We start from the raw sequence: 13,395 nt of genomic DNA, 5'->3' as shown, positions 1-13,395 counted from the left end.
AGCATACATGGTGTACTACCCATACTTTTGTGAATTAGGGAGGGAACAGGAATATATCAGTGATCTATCTCAAGTATAGAAAATACAAACAAACTTCAAGAAGAATTAAAAAATTAATTAAGAAAGTTGGAGTGAGACCAAAATAAATGGAGGTAAAAATCATGTCAAATACTTTTACTTCATTCTTACATTTTTGGAGATTTTTGATTTTTGAACCATAAGTATGAAAAAATTACTTAAATTTATAGTGTATTTGTTTTCAAATCCTGCCCAAACTGACTTAGTGCCTTTGCTGAGAGTATAGAAATCAGTGGCTAAGATAAAGGGGCCTCCTGCAAGAGATCATGTCATTAAATAATTTTTTTTTGTTTGCCACCAACCAAAACTACACAAGCCAACTTATTCCTTTGGAGGATACCTACCTTCTATCCCACTTCCCAAATCAATGAAGGCTCTGGGGGACACTGTGAGGGTGTACATGGAAAAGCACTTCAGGGAAAGGAACAGCATGTGCAGAGTCTCTGAGGCAGGAATAAACCAGATGTGGTTGAGGCAAAAGGAGTCCAGTGGAGAGAGGGGAGGAGATGAGATGGAAGAGCGAGCTGAGCAGTTACACGATTTCCTCCAACAATGTGACAAAATGGGGAAGCTCTGAAAGTCAGATTTTGATTTCAAATATTCCAAGTATCAAGTTTGTCTCTTTTCTCTATATTAAAGGTAAGTTACCCTCTCAACCAGCCCCGGTGTGTAAAGTGGAAGGCAGAGACTAGGCTTATGAGAGCCAAGGTCTCCTGAGCAGGAGGGTCACAGAGTTGGAGGAGCAGTGACTCTGCTCCCAGGGTTAGAGGTGATGCCGTCATGCACTGTTATGAAAGTTGTCACTATTGCCATTTTCTAATTTTTTTTTCATGGTTTGTAATATGTAATTCCTTTATTATTCTGTAAAAGGTAACAAAATATACATAACAAAACTTTCCCTTTTTAAAACTAATGTTACAAACCCATATTGTCACTTATAAATACTATGCTCTATAGCTGATCATTAATTAAGCATGTAAGTCCAACAATGTGTCCTTCTAACTGATAAGCAGAAAACCAAAAAGGAAAAAAAAAATCTTAAAAAGTTGATCCAAGGGTGCCCTCCCACGGTGCCCATGCTGAGCGAGCCACGGCCCTGCCACCAGCTGCACGGACTGACAGGAGGGAAGAAATAATCGTACACATGCGAGTGCTTCAGCCGCAATCTTAATTTTCAACCCTCAAAACATGGAATATACAAAGATGGATCCTTCACAGAAATCAAAAAACAGGTTGATTTGAGCTCATTTCAAATACAGAAAAAGTATGGCACAGATTTAAGCCACGATGTGGTTTCTTTAATGGTACCAAATCTCATGTCACACATGCCAGCGTGGAGCTTGCTGCTCACAGTTACAGGTGGCCTGCCTTAATTCACTCAGTCCTACGCCAAGCACAGCATGGGAGGTGATTCAACAGTAATCATAAAAATCAGGCCTGGTTGGCACTATAGTACAATTGGAAAAAATAGACCAGAGAGGATTCCACTGGTTCCCAGCCCAGAATATCTCCGCCAGGATAAACACTCTCTTTGTAAAGGGACCAGGGTGCGAAAGGGGGTGCCTAGATTTGGAGTGCTAAAGATAAAGGCACGACAAGGCTGGCAGGGCCCTCGGGGTGCCCCTCTGCCCAGTCCCGGCCATTACGTGGCCTCGAACTCATCGATCCGCTGCTTGGTGTTGCCCTGCCGGATCAGCCTCAGCGTCTTGTACTTGTCCCGGCCCTGCCTCATGTTCTCGTGGATAATGTCGTTGTGGGTCCTCTTGTTCTCATCTCTGGCCTGGGACAGCTCGTTGCTCAGCAGCTGACGCTGCACACGCTCGTTCTTCTCGGCCTCGGTGATGCGCTTCTCCTCGTTATGGTCGTCCAGGATGCCCTCGCTGGACAGCAGCTCCCCGCTGTAGCTCATGGGCTCTGCGCCCTCCTCCTTCAGGCCCTCGGGCATGTGGTAGGTGCCCATGCTGAGCGAGCCACGGCCCTGCCACCAGCTGCACGGACTGACAGGAGGGAAGAAATAATCGTACACGTACAGGAGGGGCGGTGGGGCTGGGGGCGCCGTCATGGCCAGGTGCAGCTCCTCCTTGGTCTTCAGAAGACCAGGTCCTCCTGGGCTTCTTTGGCCCTGGGCTGCCACTCTTCCACCTCATCTTCCTTGCGCCGCCTGGCCTCCTCCAGAGGGCGATCTTGGCAGCGTACTCTGCAAGCTCCGCAGCCAGCTGCTCCAGGCTCTTTATCTGATCCACTGCCTGTTTCTCCAGCTCCTCCTTGGCCCGCAGTGCGGCCATGCGGTCAGCCTCCAGGCGCTTGGCCTCCTCCTGCGCCCGCTTCCTCTCTTCCTCCAGCTGCAAGGCTCTCTGAAACTGCTCAGAGATTTCTCTCTCCGCCTTTCTGGTTTTCTCCTTGTAGTCCTGCAGCCTGAGCATGAGCTCCTCCTTCTCACGCATCATCTGTTCTTTCTCAACAGTTTCTCTCCTTTTCTTCTCAGTTTCCTACTGTTGCCACTCCAGCTGCTCCAGCTGCTTCTCCTCGCGGGCCTGGGCCTTCATCTGCTGCACCTCGATGGTGTCGGGCTTCCGCCGGCGCATGTACAGCTCGTGGTTCCCCATGCACAGCTTCAGGATGCGCTTGTTGATCCTCAGGCGCGGGGCATAGAACACAAAGTCAGGTGCCTTTTTGTCGATGAGTTTAATGACAAAGTTTTTGTCATTGAAAGAGATATTCCTGATTTCACTCCAAGGGAAGCCAATCTTTGGGGTCAACTTATCATCCTTCTCGTAAATGTTTAGTCCAAGGGCATCAACTCCAAGCCAGAGGTCTATTCCTTTCTTATTTTTGATCTCGAAATAGTTGATACCATACATTTCCAGGTCCTGACCAATCTTGAGATACTCCAACATAGCACTGTCTTTGAGCATCCCACGGTGCTCCGGGTGCCACACCTGGATCCAGTCCTCCCACTGGTCCTGGGTAAGTTTTTGTTGGTCCATAACTCTTTGAGGGGTCAGCCGCTCGGAGTTGAGGTACCCGGCTTTGTGCACCTCTTTGTTATAATCCCCAAATTTGGCCTGCACTGCGTAGGACCCCAGAAGCACTGTGGTCTCAGGGGGGCAGTAAATCTCATCACTGAGGATTCCCTCCTTCACTTGGAGGAAGAAGAGTTTCTGGGTGATGTCCTGGATAAGCTCCTCAGCCACGTCTTCAGGGTAAAACTTGGCCTGAAACTTGAACTGGAGGGGATTCTCCTTCCTGAGCTCCTGGGCAGACACCTTCTTATCGCGTTTCAGCCAGGTAGGAAATCCTTTATTATCCACATACTGGAGGCCAAAGTACCACACTTCCCAGACGCCGATAGTCTTAACTACCTGATCAAAAAGTTGTTTTCCAGTTGTATTTGGCTGGATTGCAAACTCCAGCTCTTCATCCATGGTGGTAACCCGGACATTGATTGGTTTCGGCATCTTCGGTTCCTGATGGGTTCTTCAGAACCCCGGAAACACGACTCTCGAGCAGCAGCCTCGGTTGTCCCCACCGGCTGCGCCTGCAGTGCCGGGTGCGCTCCCCGCCATCTGCCATTTTCTAATTTTGATTACACAACTCACCTACGGAAATAGATAATCTGAATCTATATTTCAGAAATGAAATCAGTAATTGACAACTTTTAACACCTCCCACACAAGTTTCAGATGGTTTCACTGCTGAATTGCATAAATTCTTACAAACACATAGTCTTACCATACAAGCAAGAGATCTTACTCCTAAGAACTTTCCCAACTAACCTGAAAAATTAGACACCAAAGAAAACTGTGCAAAAAGATTAGGAGCTTTATAATTGCTCAACTTGGAAGCAAGCAAGATATCCTTCACAAGGTTCATGTCCCAACAGTCTTTGATACACTGATCCAACAGTGTATTGAGTGATCAAAACAATTGAAATATTTAGCTGCTAAAAGTTGTTTTTTAAAACCTTAAGTGTGTATTTCTCAGTGAAACAAGTCATCTTAAGTAGCTTCCCATGATATGACTTTACCCATCTAACCTTCAGGAAGAGAAACATTGCAGAGAAAGGGCAAAGATTACTGATTGCCAGAGGTATCAGGGACTGACAGTAGCAGCACAGGTGATGCTTAGGGTGGGACGCTATTTTGTAATATTTATGAATGACATGAAATCATCCAAATTCATAGACTGTGTAACACAGGGTAAGCTATAATGAAAATTCTGCCCTTGGGTTCACAATTATATGTTGATACAGGCTCAGTTATTGTAACAGATGAAGCACCCTTACATGAAATGCTATTTTAAAAAGGAAACTGAGGAGAAGGCACATGAGAACTTTGGTACAAGCTCTTTGGTATTTCTGTTAATTCAGACCTGTTCTGCATCATATCTATCAACTTTTTAAGTCTGGCAATACTGCCTCAGGAGGAGATCCATTTTAGCTAATGTTTAACAAGCTGCTAAATGTCTAAATGTTTGATTGAGATGTTCTTTACCATTAAAATTGAACCACACTCTAGTCTAAGCTCTCAAAATATCTTTACATCTGTAGTTGCAGCACTAGTGCTTGCCTTATTAATTTTCAATTTGCACACTTGAAATATCTCAACACTATGGTGTGGCTACTGTAAAATTTTGTCTTAAATATGGGATGCTGAATTGTTACACTTGAGTACAGTCATACTTGAATTTTCACTGCACCTTCTCCTGATTGATGTGCAGGATGTTATCTGTAGTGTGGCCGGAGGTGAATTTTTCTCATGCATGGGCCTAGGAGTTGATTTTCTTGTCCCCTGAGGAAGCACTTTTACGTTCTGAAGATGATCCTGGGAAGTGTATTACAGTGATGGCAGCCATGGGCATCTTTCCATGAGGAGGCAGACTTTGATATTCTACCCATAAAACTCAAAGCCTTCCTTTCTATGGGAGGATGGATCCAGATGGGGGAAATGATGACAGTATCTGGTCCACGCAAACCTTACCGTTCCCCAAAATACAGTACAGGGCTCACTCCGTGCTGCAATGCCTAGCAATTACATTGCTCTTCTCACAATTCCATTATTCTCACCTTTGTGCATCATGCGTGGGACGCCATGGGGAACCTCCTGGGAGTGTGGGCAGCTGATAAGGGCACTGTGTCACTGGCCGAGCCCAACGCTGTTACCCAAAGTTTCCAAACAGGATAGAGGATGCCTTCTTCATGGACAGAAAATTGGGACCCAAGATTTAGGACTTGTGTGGGGATAGTGAAATTGGAAAGTGTGTTATGGGCAGATGGAAAAACTAATGGAAAGGCCCTGAGGTGGAGGGGAGTGCTGTGGTCTCAACAAAATCTAAGCAGCCAAGCAGAGAGCAAGGTAGGGCAGAATTAAAAATGTGGTTTTTCTGTGGAATGTGCCATATTTCAAGTGCTCAGTATCTCCCTGTAGCTACCCTACTGGACTGGACAAATGGAAAACGTCCTCACCATAACAGGAAGTTCCTTTGACCTTGGGAAAGGACTCTGGCCCTCAGAGGCAGAGTCCTGTGTGGTGGAAGATAGTCCTGGAATTTCCAGGAGTGACAGGCTTGTCATTAAGACTCTGTCAGACCAGGGCTCCTCAATGGCCTGGCTCCCCACTGATGTAGCCAAGTGAAATTAATCAGTGATGTCACCTCTTTTTACCTTACCCTCCTCACCTGTACAATATTGTTGATGATGATAGCCAGCCTGCCCTGAGTGCCCACTCTGTGCCAGGCCTTGTTACCTGATTCAAACCGTTAACAGCCTTAGTCTTTATAGAAGCCCCACAAAGTAGCTGCTATTATATCCTCATTTCACAGAGAAGTAAGTGAGTCACAGGAACCTCCATTGCTCCATAGGAAATGTCCAGGCTGCGACTTAAACCCAGGCAGATGGTGACACTGTGTATCCTTCAAGATCATGTTTGCAAAGGCCAAGAACCTCTTCCCGACTCACTAAGGTCACTCACCATGCAGCCCTTGGGCACCAAATCAGAGCTCTGAAGGCCCTTGGCCTTCTCCGCTGTCAGGAAGCTCAGGCCGCATGAGAATCCTGTAGGTCCTTCAGGCAAACCCACACTCCAGTGTAGACCTGTGAGTGAGGTCACCTCCAGATAATCCCAACCCTGGCTGTTGATTCAACCCCAGGCAGTGAGTCTCCTCTGCAGACTCCGGACACATCAGTAGGCAGGAGAGGGCCATCTCTACTGCCTCCTGTCTGAGTCCCTGTACCTGAGAACCATGAACAAAATAAAAGGGTCACTTACACCTATCTTGGGGGAGGAGGCTTTTTAAAAAGAAAATTTCATAGGGAGAGCACAAGAATAACACACTTGTAACAATGACAAAAGATACAAAAGGGTGTACATTAAAACCTGGGTTCCATCCTTCCCTCTTCTGCAGCCTACCAGGTCCTGCCTCTGGAAGTAGCAACAGTTGGAATCTGCATATCTTCCAGATGTATTAAATGAGCAGTCATATAGCACTGACACTGCTGCAAAGCTTCCTAAAGGTTTTGCCTACGTTCACTTATTAATTGTCCCTTTAATATGGGCACTCAATAGACAGCAGGAAGGAAAGTCCCCTGCTCAGCCTAACAGTTGTCTACAAATGGGAGTCTGAACTGCTCTTGCTTTTCAAATGTTATTCCTTTAACCAGATGGTTTCACATTTTTTAATATATTCCCCAATTCTTTTTCATATTCTACCCCATTTTGACATTCAAAGATGTATCTCTTTCTTAAACATATATATAATATATACAAATACATAAGACTATATACATACATATACACAGGCACAATCTGTGTACACGTGTATGCATGTATACACACAAGTATATATATATATATGTAAGACATTGAGACATATATACACATTTTCTATCCATTTGAGAACCATTAAAAGGACTCCTCCATTTAGGAGGCCAGGCACAGTGGCTCACACCTGTAATCCTAGCACTATGGGAGGCTGAGGCGGGGAGGAATGCCTGAGATCAGGAGTGAGAGACCAGCCTGAGCTAGAGGGAGACTCCATCTCTAAAAATAGCTGGGCATTGTGGCAGGCACCTGTAATCCCAGCTACTCGGGAGCCTAAGGTGACAGATAATCTTCAGGCCAAGAGTGGGAGGTTGCTGTGAGCTCTGACAGCACAGCACTCTACCAAGGGCAAAAGAGTCAGACTTTGTCTCAAAGGAAAAAAAATCCTCTGTTTAGAACATCACCTGTTCTTTCCCACACCCCTCAACTACATAATTCCTAGAGTAATACAGCCCCCTCTATATTAATGCAGCTGCTGTCCCTCCTAAATAGTTTATTTATTAGCTTCACAGTTTTGGGAAGAACCCGCAGAGATGGGGATTTGTCCTGGAATGTCTCACGTCTTGCCAGGCATCAACTGTGTTTTAAATAAGGTAATCATTTCACTTTTATTCTAATAATTTCACTTTTTTCCTTGGATTGGGGGCTTTTCTATTCCCTTTCTATGTCCAATATTGTAACTGGATAAATAAACAATCAAACTTTTAAACAACTTTTTGGTAGTTCTCTTATGGTTCAAATACCCAGGCCAGTAAGATTTGCTAAGAACTTTGCAACTTTCTGTTGCCCTGATGTGTTCCCTTTGGAGTTTCTTTACTGGAGGAATGGTGCAAACTCCTTGCAGGCATCAGATAACTACGGAGCCTTACACCACCTCATTTCCAAAGATCGTGCCCAAGGATCCAGTAATCCTGTGCCCGAGACTGAAAAAATGACCAGTATTAACCACTAGCTCATTATAATCCTATGCTTCCCGTCCTGGGGAGGGAATATCCACCATATTCCCCTCATGGATTATATGTACTGGCATGATTTACCACTGCGCTTGCGTGCCGCACATTCCACCCAACACGTAATGATGTTCATTCCTCTCATGTGTCATTCATTTTCCCTCCATGACAACCCCTGACCCTGTCGGTCAGGGAGGCAAATTTAAGGCAATCTGTGCCTCCACCTCCCAGTGGATTCTTCTCTTCCATTAAATCCTTTCCTTCCTGGCAATCCTTGTTAGCTCAGTTATTGGCTTTCTGTGCAGTGAGCAACATGAATCCTTCTTGTGGATTTGATAACAATATTCATGACCAAATCATAAGAATGGGTGATACTGTTCACATATGAGCCAGAACACATGTTTAATCCTAGAGTGTGAAGTCATTTGAAACACTCCATTAAGAAAATTATTAATTACCTGCCATCCACCAACAAAATGCTGAATATATAACAATCACTTAAAAAACATTGCTGAGTCATTAGTAAGCCTTTCCTTACACAATGACAGAGAAACTGCTCTGTGACCTGATAACACATAGACCTTGTTAACTAAGTACATGTACATACTTGAATGCAGAACAAAGGAAATATACAAGTGATAAAAAAGGATTTATATCATTTCACATTTGAGTACCTTAGAGAGCAAAATGAATTTCAAGTATTATTTATTAATTTACAGGAACAGTTTTTAATTATTAGATCAGGGAATGCCTGGTAACTCAATAGCTCTATACTTGGGTGGGAATGGTATTTTAAACCACGACAAAACTTCTTTTTATTCTCAACATGTTAGGTTTGTCCCTTTTCACCTTGAAACATTCACTCCCAAATATGTTTGGGAGGCTGGTCATTATTCTCACTTAATGTGGATTCATAAACAGAATAATTATGTCTGAGTATAAGATTGAGTTTTTGACAAATAAAAATGTTTTTCATTCAAATGACACTCTTGTAAATGTAAAAATTCACTTGTCTACATAGAGGCAGTTGGATCCCATTGGGTGGCCTGTGTTCACTCTCAAAGTTCTGTGATTATTTGTCACCACAATGATGTGCTGATGTATATCTTGCCTAACATTTCAACTGTGACCCTAAGTTGGGAACTTTATATTTCAGAGTAGTCTCACATATCTTCCCTTCATTTATTCGTAGACTCCTTCAGCATGGGAAATTTGAATTCCTGCTGGGCCGGCATGCACATACCAATCTGATCATTATTTTTTCAAAAGTGTCCATTAGCTTCTGCTCAGGATCTTCTCCCTATTTATTTTCAATTCGCTCACTCTACTTTGTCTACTGATTTATGAATGTATTTTACAGTTCTGTTTTATTTCTAAGTTTATACAGTTGACACCTTTATCAAGTTGGTTGTCATAATTGTTTCTATTTAGGAAAATGTGCTGTTTCCCAATGCAATGTTGTACAATCTTCCAGAGAATAGCTACAGAAAGAACACACCCACACAACCTCCACTAGATTTGGAGAACCCTGACACCAAATACAGCAAGAGACACTACAGGGAAGGGAAAGAAAGGCCACCCAAAAACAAATTATAGTGACGTCTAAAGCTAGAGGTATTTGAAAGGAAGGAAAATGAGATTTCATGGTGGGATATCCATGGGATTGATGAGGATGGGTTCATTGCTGGTTCAAGTGCTGCCAGTAAGAGTGGTGAGAAGGGACAGTCCTGAGAGTTAGTGGGATGGACTGTTAGTGTAAAAGATAAGGAGGATCTGTGTTGTCCAAAGAAGGTCGTGGGGTGGGTTCCCCAGTTCTATCTGTGGACAGGTCCCTCTTAGAGGAGATGGATCTCTGCCCTTACCCTGTGAGATCTTGGGAGGCATGGGGAGTTCATCCAGAATGAGTTTGGAGAGGAAGGATGTGAGCAGCAATTTACACACTCTGGGCTGGTGCTGCCACTCTCAGCCAGGGTTTCTCAGACAGTTGCTCATCAGGGAGACAGTGGGGACCTCATACTTAATTCACTGAGCCTCTGAGGCCCCAGGCCAGGTAGCCACCTTCCATGTAATTCCCAGGAACTTCTCCCCCAGGCTGGGTCAATAGAAGGGGATGTAATTCTTGGCATAGACACCACGTTGTAGTTCGTTTGAAACATCCAGGATTCTGTGCCAGCTTGGGAGCCAAACTGACCATGGACCACATTGTGTGGTCAACTGGTGATGGGAAAGCTCATGCCAAAGCACTGACATTGTGAAGAGTCTCAGGGTAGAAGGGTTGCACATTTGGTGTTACCTTTCAGAGGAGCTTTGCTGGAAGGAAATGGTCACCTTTGAGGTGATGATAGAATCCTAGAGGCAGAAGGCAAAGTTATGTTGTGACCCCTTCTATAGACTCAACCCTCTCTTCTGGGTCATCCGCCTTGAGTCAGGATACTTGAGAAGGGACATGATAAGAGCTCTTGGTTCAGGGATCTTCATCTCCAGAAAATCAACTACATTATTATCCAAGATCCATCACTTATCAGTTTTGTGTCTCTGGGAAAGTCACTAAAAGTCTCCAAATTAAGTTCTCTAAAATGCACAGTATGGATTGTCAGCCCTGCTTAATTTATCCCTCAGGGCTAGTGTTGGTATCACAAAATATAACAAACAGAGCTATAAAGCATCACTCCCACGGAAACAATAAAGTATACTTACAACCTTCCCTGCCCTGAAGCCACCAAGCTCCTGCCCTGTATTCAAACACTCTCGAGTGTCTTGCTTATTGTTTTCACATATTTTATGACTAAATACTGTAGGCCCTTTATGAAGCACCTGTCTTCTTAAGGCCTTACATGATTTTGATCATTTTTACACACATTATGATGTCCACATCTCAGAACAGGGAACTTAGGAATAGAAGGGTCTAAGTCCATGCAGAGGCCAAACAGAATTAGGACTCAGACCATTAGGCACCAGCCCCCATGTTCTTGGTACATCTGCTCTGCTGCTGTTCTGCACTGTCAGGTCTAAGGAGATGCATATGCCTAATGAACTAGTCTGTTGGGTTTTCAGTGAAACGTACACTGCACATTGATCCAAAAGCAGAATTCTGATTCTCAGCTAAGAAGATGCTAGAGAAGTGGATGCAAATTCTTTTCTATGGATAAACTATTCTAGTTCCTCTATGGTCTTCATCCAGCAAGTTGTCCATTACTGTCTTTATTGTAATACATTTCCCAGGGTCCTGACACTGGGATATATTATGAAAACTCTTTCTCTCCTAGGCACAACAAAGTCTGGAACCTCCAGAAAGTGGACCAAAAATCCAAAAGTGGCCACAAAGAGAGCACGCTCAGAGAAGAAGCCAAATGAAGGTATGATTTAATGCCAGTTATTAAGAAATACACATTAAGTAAAAATAATATAGTTTATTCAGTTTACCATATTTCAGAAAAATTCTAAAAATGGGATACTATATTTTTTCATGTGAAATAAGTGTGTACCATCTCAGCTTCAAAATGAGCTTCAAAATGAGCAAACGTTTGAATAAGAAAGTGCATTTTCATATCAACATATTTGTAAAATGACAATTTCACCTTGAATAGGTTGCCATGGACTGAAAGCCAAGGCTCTGTCTTTTATTTCTTTTCTGTTCCTATCCTTGGCCTTCCTTCCCCACCACAGAGCATGACCCATCTGCAGCTCAGGCTGTGTTGCGGCCCACACCTACACACACTCCAGCCCATATGCACATCACCCATGAGCTCCCTGGGTGAGTCTCCAGCAGCACCCTCACACTGACAGCTCCTCTGTGTCCTCCCACCTTCTCCAGAGTTTCTGGTGGGAGAGGTTCTAGGTGTGAACTTCATGTAGGCCCCACCCACTTTGAAGGTAGGATTATCTTTCATGGTCAGAAATAGAAATGTTTTTCATGGTTTCTTTTTTTTTTTCCAGTTAAGATATGAAAGTCTGACTATGTACATTATAAATAATATAACAATTTCTTGTTTAAGGTAATGTCTAGTTGGATTTGTTACCAACAGAACATGACTATTGATGACATTTGAAAGTATAATATCAGTTACAAAATGTACAGTAGTGAGCATTCTCCTCAGTGGCAATTTTTCCTTCTTGAGAACAAGTTTTGCTGATGATGTTAAAGTTGGTAGCCTAGAGGCATTTCCTCATCAGCTGCTCTTGGGGAGATTGAGAAGAACAGACCTCCAGTCACCAGGAGCCTGATTCTGGGGACATGGTGAGATAGCAGTGGACTGCAGTGGCCGAGGAAGACACTCTGACATCCAAGCACAAAGACAAAGACAATTTAGGAGAAGAAGGAAGCAAGAAGATAAAGAAGGGGAAGGAAGTGAAGAAGAAGAAAACACACATGAGAAGGAACAAACAAGAAAATTTTGTCAACATGAAAAGTCACAACAGGTCTCCACCACCAAATGATCCTGAGGCAGCTGCCAAAGAAAATCCCATCTAAGAAGAAGTTAGGGAATATACGGAAAGGTAATTTGGATTATGGATGGCAAAAATGATGAAGGGAATTGAAGACAAAGTGGAAAACCACCAAAAGGAAATACAAAAATTGACTCAGGAAAAGAACAAAACACATGATGAAATTTGAAAAGATACATCACTGCTCAAGGAACTGAAGAAGTCAGTCAGAGAAAGTAAAGATACAGAAGAAAAACAGAATTTAAATATACAATACACATATAAGATAAAATAACATTGTGGATTGTTCTCTACTTCATAATAGTACCGTTCAACAGCATGCTATTCTAACAATTTTATTTTCATCTTTTAAGGCCTTAGACTGCTACATGAAGCCTTGTTAGTTGGTAAACTCCTGTCCCACCTCCCTTCAGGACAGACTAGAGGAGGAGTTTGAGATGGAGACCTCCTCAGTGCACACGTCCTTCATTGATTCCTGCTGTTTCGCCAGATAAATAGGCATCTCCTTCCTCAGGGCTGCCTTAGTACTCTAGTGTCATCTCTACTGCAATTTTCCTACCTCAACTGTAAGTCGTTCCTTGCCATGTCTCTACCCTTTGCCCCTGGACTGTAAGCAAAATATTTCAAAACTTCTGGAACAGTCTTTATCTGTTTTACTCAATAATTATTGATGCTGTAGCTGGAAGGAAAATAAATAAAACTGTCAAAAATGAGTTTTCCAGAGATCATGTCTGAGTTGATACTTAGATGAGCCAAATTAAAGGGCGTAGGGGCCAGGAAAGGATGAGAGCAGGAGAGGAAGCAGAAAGCGAGAGAGAAAAATTCCTGAAAAAACATATGTATATGTATTTGTCTACAGTAGAGGGATTGGTGAGCCATTCTAGAAGCTCAGGGATGCCAGAAAAAAATGCAGACAGGGAAAAGATAGCAGAAATACTTCTATGAAATTTCATGTGCTTGGATATTAATATTTCAAAGAGATATTAATTATCCCATTTTCACCGAAGTAAATCACTCTAAATTCTATATGGAAGATGAATTTCAGTAAAACACAAGTGAATGGCAGAAGATGAATTACAAGGAAATATTGGAAAATAAAGGCA

General features: G+C 43.2%; 1 pseudogene across 1 annotated transcript; it reads right to left on the bottom strand.

Moving 5' to 3' along the window:
* Positions 1 to 1,720: 1,720 nt before the first annotated feature.
* On the bottom strand, positions 1,721 to 3,636 carry LOC128579054 (ezrin-like; annotated as a pseudogene). Its single transcript, XR_008378034.1, has 2 exons — positions 2,103 to 3,636; positions 1,721 to 2,039 (listed from the first exon to the last, which is right to left on the bottom strand). The product of XR_008378034.1 is annotated as an ezrin-like (transcript).
* Between the last annotated feature and the right edge of the window lie 9,759 nt (positions 3,637 to 13,395).

Source organism: Nycticebus coucang, chromosome Y (assembly GCF_027406575.1).
Source record: "Nycticebus coucang isolate mNycCou1 chromosome Y, mNycCou1.pri, whole genome shotgun sequence".
NCBI classification, from domain to species: domain Eukaryota; kingdom Metazoa; phylum Chordata; class Mammalia; order Primates; family Lorisidae; genus Nycticebus; species Nycticebus coucang.
The sequence above is the reverse complement of the archived record's forward strand: the minus strand, read 5'-3'. Positions and strand labels throughout refer to the sequence as shown.